Source organism: Perca flavescens, chromosome 10 (genome assembly GCF_004354835.1).
Source record: "Perca flavescens isolate YP-PL-M2 chromosome 10, PFLA_1.0, whole genome shotgun sequence".
NCBI classification, from domain to species: domain Eukaryota; kingdom Metazoa; phylum Chordata; class Actinopteri; order Perciformes; family Percidae; genus Perca; species Perca flavescens.
The window spans coordinates 16,859,665-16,870,472 of NC_041340.1; the positions used below are offsets into that span (position 1 = coordinate 16,859,665).

Genomic DNA, 10,808 nt, shown 5'->3' on the forward strand with positions numbered 1-10,808 from the left:
GTTATATACAAGGCCAAGACAACAGTGGCTCAGTGCAATTAACTGCAGCGTGATGATCAGCCATGCTTTGCTGTTTACAACTACAGATACAAAGGCGTGATGAAAACTTGACATAAAAATGTACATAAAATAACTTCACACAATGAGAAGCATCTATATAAACTTACATGTGTAATCATCTGGTCACTGACGTTACTCGTGGCAGTCACAAAGTATTAATAAGTAAATGAACCGACTTTAGGATTCCTTATACAATATTCTTTGTTTCAGAATAGAAATTCAATACTTTGTAAATTTGTTGTGAAACATAGTGCATAATCAGTCTGATTTCACAAAATCTGGGCTGGAGGTGCTCGGTACAAAACTATGTAAAATACTCGTTTATCAAAGGTAAACAACGTAGCTTTCAGGCAGCCGGTGTTGAAGTAACGCTGCTTAAACATGTACAGCCACCCTTAAAGTGAAATGAAAATTCATCGGTCTGTACATTTAATGAATAACGGCAGCACTGAATGTGGAAAACAAGTCGGACCATGACTCTGCGTGCGCGTCTACAGGGAGTGTGCATGTCCTCTACAAACTCTCGAAGCCGATGGAGCAGAGGAGGAAGATGGCGTACAGAAGTATGAGACAGAGTCCCAGTCTGCGGTCCAACCTCCAGCAGTTCAGATGGACACACAGGACCTGAGGAGGGATGGATGGAAAGAGAGAGCTTAATTTCCTGTTGCACTGCCCTAAATATAATTCTCCGAGTCTGGAAACAGAGACAAGGGCTCTCCTTGTCTCTGTTGCCTCTGTCTCTGCCTTGACAGGAAAAAGATAAAGAGGAAAATCATTGGTAAAGAAGAACAGACAGCTGATGTTACAATCTAAGAAATAACTATATGAATGAACTGGATTTTAACAATAATGATCAGCTAGAACTCACAGTGAGTATGACTGAGGCCAACAGAAGAATCACTGAGTACACCAGGCCTCTGCTGTTAATTGTCACCTAAAAGCCAGAGATGACAAAGCATTAACATGTTGAAACCACACAATGATAAATTCCATGTCTTACAAAGTTCAGTCATGGTGTTGTACTATACTTAAATACAGTAATTTATTGTAGATTCATGTATAAAGACTTAATTTCTTTTTTGAAATGCGGAACAATATTCAGACTTAAAGGGGCTGTCCTCCACATTAATACAGCCATAAACAGCCGTATTTGCTATGTAAAGATATAGTGGAGTAATGGCGTCCTGGGCAGAGAATGAAGTCATACTTCCACGGTGGGTTGTAATCCGAGCTTCTCGGTTCTCTGCGTTTGCATGTGAGTGCCATGTGTACGGGATGAGATATTTGACGAGTTGTAAGAGCCGTGTGGAGGCAATATCGGGTATAGCCCCTTCAAAAGCATAAAAGGAAGGTGTTATCCTAAAAAAACATGGTATACACTAATAAACAAATCCCTCTCAATCATCACTTATGACCCACTGGAAGTGTGTAGTGGTGTCTGTATCTGCAGAGACCCTGCCCTCTGCCTGTATTTTCTCTTTTCTTCTTATCTTTTGGTGTGCATGACGTTTATGGGCGTCAAAAAAGAGCCTTTGGGCCCCACGTGAGTGTGTAACCTCGAGCCGATAACGGTGTGCAGGTTGTGCAGCCAATCTCAGCTTTTCCCCTCAGCGTCTCATATCGACGCACAAGTCTAACTTACACACACACACACACACACACACACACACACACACACACACACACACACACACACACACACACACACACACACAGAGAGAAACAGAGAGTATGAAGCTCTGCTTTCACTCATAATCTGACAAGGTGTGTTGTGCGTGTGTTTATATGTGCTTTGGAACATAACAGCCGTGAAACAATCTGAAAACATTATATTTTTATTCCTCCAATTCACTGCTTTCTACGGCTCTCCCTCTCTTTAGTCACTCTCTAGCTCGCTCGACCACTGCTGCGTTCTCTCTTTGGCTTTAGCAATACTCCCTTCATATTCTACCTTCTACCTACAGAAGTATTTTAAAAGTAGTTTTGAGGTGGATAGTCAAGAGGTGACAAGGGGGAGAGAGATGAGATAACCAATAGGATATCGCTATGTTTTTAGGATCGTGGGTCAAGCCAGCTGTACAAGATATCAGATAGAGAAAACAGTCGGTGTTACCACTGATCCGTAGCTGACAATGAGAGTCCTCAGGGCCCAGGGGAAGCCCAGGCCCAGAAGCACATCAAAGATATTACTGCCAATGGAGTTGGAAACAGCCATGTCGCCCATCCCTGCAACGTTTGACATACACACAATGAAATTCAGGTGTAAATATGTAGTTGGAAGGCATTCAAATGACATTAAACATCCAGTCAAACAGCTTGACTTTTTAATTTTTTGGTCAAAAATAAACCTGATTTAGTTTGTAACATGCTAGGTGGTTTAAATGATTCAACAATGTAAAACACACACACGCATGCACGCACACCTTGTCGAGCAACGATGAGGCTGGCCATGCAGTCAGGGACACTGGTGCCGGCTGCCAGAAAGGTAATGCCCATGATGACTTCTGGGATTCCAAGTGTGTAGCTGATTATGGTCACCTAGACAGAAACACAGAGGGAAGAGGCTGTATGTATTTATATGTGTGTGTGCGTGTTTGAGTGTGTGCACGTGCAAGTGCATTAGTACGTTTCGTACCATCCAGACCATGAGGTAGGAGAATAGGGCTATCCAGAGCGTGGAGGACAGGAAGGTGAGCAGGTACCAGCGCTCCCACCGCGGCAGGTTACAGTCGGGGATGGTGAAGTAGAGTGGGACGCTCACGGGCCAAGAGAGCAGCCACTTCAGACGCACACACCAACCATCTGAGGAAATTTAGGAAAACACACATGCACGCAGACACACACACACACACACACACACACACACACACCCCCAAGTTACCCCACAGGGATCATTGCAGATTCATCTAAACTTCTAAATTATTAATGTGGCATGGCCTGTGAATCTTAGTATCATCTCTTTTTAATTAGCTCCATTAGCAATGAATCCATCTCTAACACTGGAAGTACGTGAAGAAGCCAGAGGAAGCTTGCTACAGTCAGTTTGAACCTGAGAGATTTTCTAGCTTTAGTTATATATTTGACACGTGAAAAGATGCAAAGTGTGCATAACAATGTGTTCACCACTCACGTGGCAGGACGAAGGGTTTGAAAAGAGTGTTCTCCTCCTCTCCTTCCTCCTGCTCTTCCTCCTCTTCCTCTTCAGGATGTGCTAACCCAGCTGTCTCTCCCCCGGTCTCTTTACCCCTCTCCCTCTCTCCCTCCAGCGGCTGCTTGTCTCCCTCGGCCACCGTCCTGTTCTCCCTCCCCCACGACCCGTTGGCACCCGAACCTTCCTCGCCCGAAGCTCCCCCTTCCTCTGGGCCACCCCGGGCCCAAATCAGCCTCTGCCTCTGTGGGTGGGGAGGGAGTGAGGGTGAAGTCAGAGAAAAGAAAGAAGGGAAAAAAGAAGAAAAGAAAATGACATGAGAAGCTACTTCATCTGACTGTAGCTAACAATATGAGACCTGGCAGCCAGGCATGTCCTCACCAGAGGGGGATTTGGAAAGCATTGATCAGGGGCATGGCACAGAGCAGGGGCAGCAGCACTGGAAGTGGCAAGCACACATGCAGGAGAGCCGAGAGAGTGAGGAAGCAGATTTGAAGATTAAGTTACTGTCTGCTTGTGTCTGGGATAATATTATCCCCATGCGTGTGTGTGTGTGTGTTTGATATGCCATCAAAAATGTATTCCCCTCATCTTTTTTGTCTACCTGCAAAGCTCCTGTACAAACACTGTGCTGTGAATAGTATCTTAGCTATTGATAAATCATTAACAAATTCAACAAATCAATATGGCGACTAAAAACATAATTATTACCAAAAATACCACCAGCAAACTTAAATGGACTTTTCTTCCAGTGCATATGGAGCTAAAAACTGCTTTTTTGGCAGTTATGTTACAGCTTTTGACGCTACAGTGACATCCATATGTTTTAATGGTGCAACACAATTCAATAAAAAAACTAGCGAGTAGATACAAAGAACTTAAGGAGGACTTTACAACACAAACCTAGGAACGGATTTACAAATAGCTGGTGTAAACCAGTTCAGGTACACAAGGATGAGTGCAGTGATCCTTCATTATATTTATTTCATATAGTTAATTAGACAGTGACAAATTGCTTCTTCTTTTTTTAAATGATGCACATGCACATTTAAATACCCACCAATCTAGCCGAAAAAAAAACCCGGGGAACTTGATGTTATGTGAAGGGTGCGAGCGCGTGCAGTGTACCTCGTTGATGACCATGTGTCCTGCCATGCGCAGGCGGGTGAAGGGGGGGGAAATGCGGGGTAATGAGAAGGCGGAGGCTTGCCTCTGAGAAGGAGAGCTGGTGGGGGTGCAGGTTCAGCAGCTCATCCACCATCACCACCCCTGAGTCCTGGCCTGCCACCGCACAAGAATCTGGGAAACGTGAAGGGAGATGGGTGGAGGTTGGCAGGAGATATCAGTGGATAGGAGAGGATAGCTTAATAAGATAAACAATAGACAGCAGACAAACAGGAAGACAAAATAGACAGATGTGGAGAAAAAGTGGAGAAAAAATCTTGTCCATCTAGGCGGTCTTGTTCTATTTCAGCCTGTTGGAATTCCACAGGGTTTGACAGGCAGCCTTAACTGTGTCACTACAGTAGGTCATTTGAACGCTGCTCTGAGAATGATTTTAATGTTTTGGATGTACATATGCACGCATGCAAACACGAGCTGCTGCACCTGGCTTCAGCGGCACCATGTCGTTGTCACAGTCTCCAACGTTTCCGACAGCAGTCGTCCGTTGCAGGCGGCTCAGACACGGCTGACCTGCCCTGCTGCAGTGTCTCTCTGCCAGGCTCCGCAGAGATCTGTTGAACCTACACACACACCACACACACCACACACACACACACACACACACACACACACACACACACACACACACACACACACACACACACAAAGATGTAGAGCGTGTGGTGGCTTGATACCAACAGGACAGAAATGTGAGAGGGGGAAAAAAAGACACTCACTTCATGATGATTATGTAGATTCCGTACATAGAGATCAGGATGATGGTCTCCCACCTTAAAACATGCACACAAACACACAACACAGATTCATTAATACCACATTCATCACAATGACAGTCAGCTATCCTGCAATCTGATATTCAAACAACATAGGCTGCTGAATTGCAATAAAGTTTAATTACACTCTTACCACATTACTTTTTCATCATAGATCACCTGCAAATACAATGAAAGTATACTTTAATTACACCATAAAAAATGTCTTGTCAAAGGAACATAAAAAGGATTGATTAGCTAATATTGGCCAATATATTGACTCCTATTAGCTCGTCACATCGTGGTTACAGTTCTAAAACCAAACACATTTAAGGGATGCTATTGAAAACATGTAATGTGTTAATAATAGTAATTAATGACTGATATGATAATGAATTAATATTGGCCTCAGAAATCCAGTATTGTCAAGCAATAATATTGTATGCCGTGAGTATTTTTTCTCTACTGGTAGCCGTATATACTGTCGTTTCTGGAGGAATTAAATGGGGAGTTTCTCACCAGGATAAGCACCAGTATGGACAGGATGTAGAAGGCAGCATCACGAAACAAAGGCCACCAGCTCAGAGAGATGGTCTGGAAAAAGAAGACACACAGTAAAGTCAAGCAAATGCTGTAAGATGTAATCATGTAAAAAAAAAACGTTTATGTTTAATGAGTTTTATTAGCTCAGAAAAGGTGAGATCAGTTCTTATTTTAGCTTAAGCCGGACCTGTCCAGAGAAGATGCCACAGAGGCCGATGATGACCAGGATGTTAAAGACAGCTGATCCCACAATAGTTCCCACACCCACGTCTCCTTTTGTGATAAACACCCCTAATAACACAAAACAGGAAAGAGCAAGCCATAAATCATCAGCAAAAACTAAAGTAATGTGGCAATCTGTAAGAAATGATGGATTGTATTTCTCTCCCATACATAAATGTGTATAAAGTTAGGCATAATATCTCTCTCCTCTGAACAGAAATATTGTTGGTTCATAACCACAGGGGCTGGGCAGATATCTTTTATCTTATGCTACTTATATTGCCTAAAGTTACTTTAATACATGTAAAGGCCAGTGTATTTTTCATTTGATAATAAAATAGATTATTTCAGAGGCAATATAGAGAAAATGTCCTTTAGCCACATGGATTTAGAAGCAAAGTTTTCATTCTTACAAATCACAACAATACATCTGCTTCACTTTTATTAAACTGTATGTCATGCCTTCTAACAGAAGTAGCAGTTTCTCACATTACCACGACATGTGTACAATGGTTTCTGTATCTGTTTTATATCTGGGCCAAAGTTTCCAAACACTGTGAACAATGTCCTTATTTTGTCTAAATTTTACCATGGAAACTTCCTGTATCTTTTCTACCCAAAGTGTATTTTTTCATCTATGTCCATATTTACTGAAACCCTAATGATCTGTGGGGAAAAAAACACTTGTGGGCCAAATAATTTGCAGTTGAGCTGGCAAACCATCAAGCAAAAATGAAACGTGCTCTTCTCGCCGTCTTTGTCTAATTAAAGGTCCCATGACATGGTGCTCTTTGGATGCTTTTATATAGACCTTAGTGGTCCCCTAATACTGTATCTGAAGTCTCTTTCCTGAAATTCAGCCTTGGTGCAGAATTACAGCCTCTACAGCCAGTCCCACAATGAGCTTTCCTTAGTATGTGCCATTTCTGTGTCTGTAGCTATTGAGGAGGAGAGAGGGGGGGGCAAGGTGGAGGGTGGGGGTGTGGCCTTGACCAACTGCCACTTTGCTCGTTTGAAAGCCATGATGTCTCTCTCTCATGGGTGGGCCAAATTCTCTGGGTGGGCAAAGCAGAGAAAGGGAAGGTAACCTTTCTCCTTAAGGAAGAAGATTCCTGATTGGTCCATCTGAGCTTTCATTTTCTCAAAGGCAAAGCAGGATACCCAGGGCTCGGTTTACACCTATCACCATTTCTAGCCACTGGGGGACCATAGGCAGACTGGGGGAACGCATATTAATGTTAAAAAACCTCATAAAGTGAAATTTTCATGCCATGGGACCTTTAACGCTTGAAATCAGTGCCGACATGAACTTGACTCCCCTCAGTCCTGATCAGGTGAAGAGGTCTATGATTGCAGGTAGTTGGATCACTGGGCTAATCCATGAAAGTGAGTAATCGATTAGATGAACGCCCTACTGACCAATCAGAGAGGTGAAGAGCTCGGGGGCGGAGCTCCCGGCTGCCATGAAGGTTGCCCCGGCAACATCCTGACTGAGCTGAAGGTTCTGGAGGACAGAGGAAGACAAGTTTAATGATAGAAGGATGAGGCTGTTGATCCACAATTGACAAGTTTCCCCAGCAAATGCACTTGTACTCATGTTTGAGTAATGTTTGCTAAAAACTACAGTGCATAGCTATTTGGAGAAAATGTTGAGCCTTTAAAAAAAAAATAACTCCATCCTTATCCTTTAAAGGTTTGGATGAAAATAAAATAAACCGATGCTTTGTAAAAATCCCAGTTAACACCTGAAAAACACAAAGACAACATCAACAATATAATTGTAGACTCTAAACTAAACTCTCTTTCTTGTTAAAAAACAAAACAACCTCTACTATATGTCCTACATGATTTTATTTATTTATTAGATATGTCTTTAGTTCATACCTCTGATACTTTTTCCAGTGATGGCACAAAGTAAACATCACACACGATGGCCAGTGCATGAAACATGTAGATCACCTGTGAAATAGAGGAGACACATTATTGGCCATATGGCTTATATAAGCGTTCCTGTTTGTGAGTTTATTGCAACAAAATGAAACGTCCATTTCAATTTCTGGCTTTTAGGAAGAGCCGATACTCACACAGAGAACATGAAGGACTACTGCTCCCTGTCTCTTCTGCTCCAGAGTGAAGAGGTCTTCAGGAAAATCACTGATAGCTGGAGAAGAGATGGACAGAGAGTAATCTAATGATGTGTAAAATGGGGGAACTTCCTGAACTAGAGCTGAAACAATGAGTGGATGGATTGATTAGATACAGAAGAATCAGTCGGCAAGTATTCTTAAAATCAATGAATTGTTATTTCAACAGCCCAAGTTCCAGTCTCTCAAATTAGAAGAGTTGTTGTTAATCTGTCTCTCCATTGACTCCCTGTCACTTTTAGGATTGATTTTATTGGTTTTTAACTTTTGAAATAAAGGGTATTCTATGGTCATGCACCTCTGTATTTAAAGGAGTTGTTGTGCCCTTTGACGTCTAAGAACAGCCTCAGCAGGGATTTTTGGCTGTTGGGTCCAGGCTGAAAACTAAAGGTGATCATGGTTTTGCTATTCTTTGTCTTATGTGATTGTAAAATGAATATCTTTAATTTTTGGACTGTTGGTCAGACAAAACAAGCAATTTGATGACACTGCCTCATGTTTTAGGAAATTTAATGGAGAAATATAATCAGGAGATTGATTAATAATCAATGAAAATAATCGTAATTTGCAGATCTTCCCTGAACCTCCAGTCACTTTTTTTTTTGTGAAATGTGTGGGTGTGTATGACTTTGTTGGATGTGTGTCCGGTTGTATCCCCTAGCAACAAGGGCTGAGACAGCTCGAGGTGAAAATGTTTGCCACAGTTGTGTCGACACCAGTTAAACTGCATTATAATTGAGTTTTCAGCCCTTTTATTAATGGTTCATCTTGAGACTTCACACTGTCACTCATGCCATCTGCAACCAGGTTTCCAACTCTTTCAATGAGTTAGATGAGGCATCGCAACCATCCTCTTTCAAACTGTAAGGTAGTGTTTCGCTAGACTGCACCGTCTTGCTCAAACTAATGCCACGACTCACTGCATCAAAGAAGCTTTTATTATGAGGCAGCTCAAAATAACAATAAAGAAACCTCTCAAGTGACTTTCTGATTTATTTGTGAGTCAGGATTCATAAAAGCTCCATTGAAGATAAAGGTAACAAACGTGAGGGAAACAAGTGTGACTAAAGTGGCCGAGAACCTGCACAGAGACAACATTGTGCAGTTAGTGGCTAACATGCATCACATGTTGGGATAAAGACACAAATATGGTGTGTGATATTATGACAACCTGTCACATGATTTTCTTTAGGCACGGATCAAACAGTATATTTTTATCACCAAGAATAAGACGGTGCTCTTGAAAAAAACATGTCTTTGAGGCCTTATAGTTAATCTGTACTGTTTCCCCCCCAAGGCAGTTTTTCTAGCTCAATATATTCTCTGTAATTGGATACAAAATCTCTTCATCTCACATCAGACAGTAAGATGCCGTCACTGATTCTCTCTTAGTCTTTCAAAACAGCCAATTAGATCCAAGCACACACACAAGCAATGAGAGAACTGATGATGAGAGGCTACTAATCAGCAGGTCATGGCAGGCAATTTGAACAGCTCCAGATGCACAAGCTATCCAACCACAAATTCAGCATTCAGTTTCCTAGCAACTGGGTCCCTCAAAGGCCTAACTGTTTAAACATCTAGATGTGCAGAGTTTGAAGAAATGAGGGATGAGGTGGAGGGAGAGGTAGATCAATGCACACACACACACACACACACACACACACACACACACACACACACACACACACACACACACACACACACACACACACACACACACACACACACACACACACACAAAAATGTCTCACCGGATCTAGAAATACTGTCATTTTCATTGTCTTTTTCTTGGTGCATGAGCTCTTTCTTGGACAAGGAGATGTCATGATCCACAGTGGGTGCATTGGAACCTAGAAAGGATTGACATATACACATGAGTAGTTTACCCAACTTGTATTTATTTTTGCCTACTGTGCTGCTAAAAACACTCGTTTAAGGTTATAGCCTAATTATCTGTATTATTACTGCAATCTAACACTTAAATAATGTGAATTGCATAGTCACAGACAACACACGGATGTGTTTACTGCAGATGAAATCATGACATTTTAATGTGTTGCTTCTTTGAAAAGCACCTGTAACATCGTTGAAGTTAAAGATCCAGACGGCTGCGAGCAGACCGACTCCACAGACGCAGAACCGGGGGAGGAGCCGCGTCTGCCTCGGTCTCCTCGGCGCCTTCATCCCGCCAGCCGCCGCCGCTCGCCGGCTCTCCGCTCAGAACATGTCCCTGCCGCCGCCGCCGCCGCCGCCGCCGCCACTCCTCCTCCTCACACAGCCGGTGCGGTCCCCGTTATACAGACTGGATCAAACTGGCTTGTGGCTCTCTTTTTCCGATTTATCGTCTTTCAGCTATTTAGCTTCGGGCTCCATCCACGATACAGGAGGATGTTTGATAGGTTTGGCCTGTCATTCGCATCTCAGCACGAGTCAGTCCCCACGCAGCATCCGCGAGCTCAAACTCCAGCACACACAAAATGAATCATCAGCCAGCTATGATATAAAAAAACATCCCTCGATTCAGACCATCCTCTCGTCCCTCCTGTCCTACATTTGATCCCCTACTATATGATTTTCCGTATGGGAGGGGGTGTTTTCCTGAAGTCACAGACAAGACCACCAGGGAGCGCCTTCTGCTGGGAGGGGCGACTGGAAGGCATACACTTTTACTGGAGCACGTAATTCAAAATGCGAAAAGTAATTATTTATTAATGAATGTAGTGAAACTGGGATACTAACCTGATAATAATA

The 10,808-nt window shown here is 42.7% G+C and overlaps 1 pseudogene; it reads right to left on the minus strand.

The window, feature by feature from the left end:
- LOC114563192 (sodium/potassium/calcium exchanger 3-like) lies at positions 1–10,688 on the minus strand (annotated as a pseudogene).
- Positions 10,689–10,808: the final 120 nt, after the last annotated feature.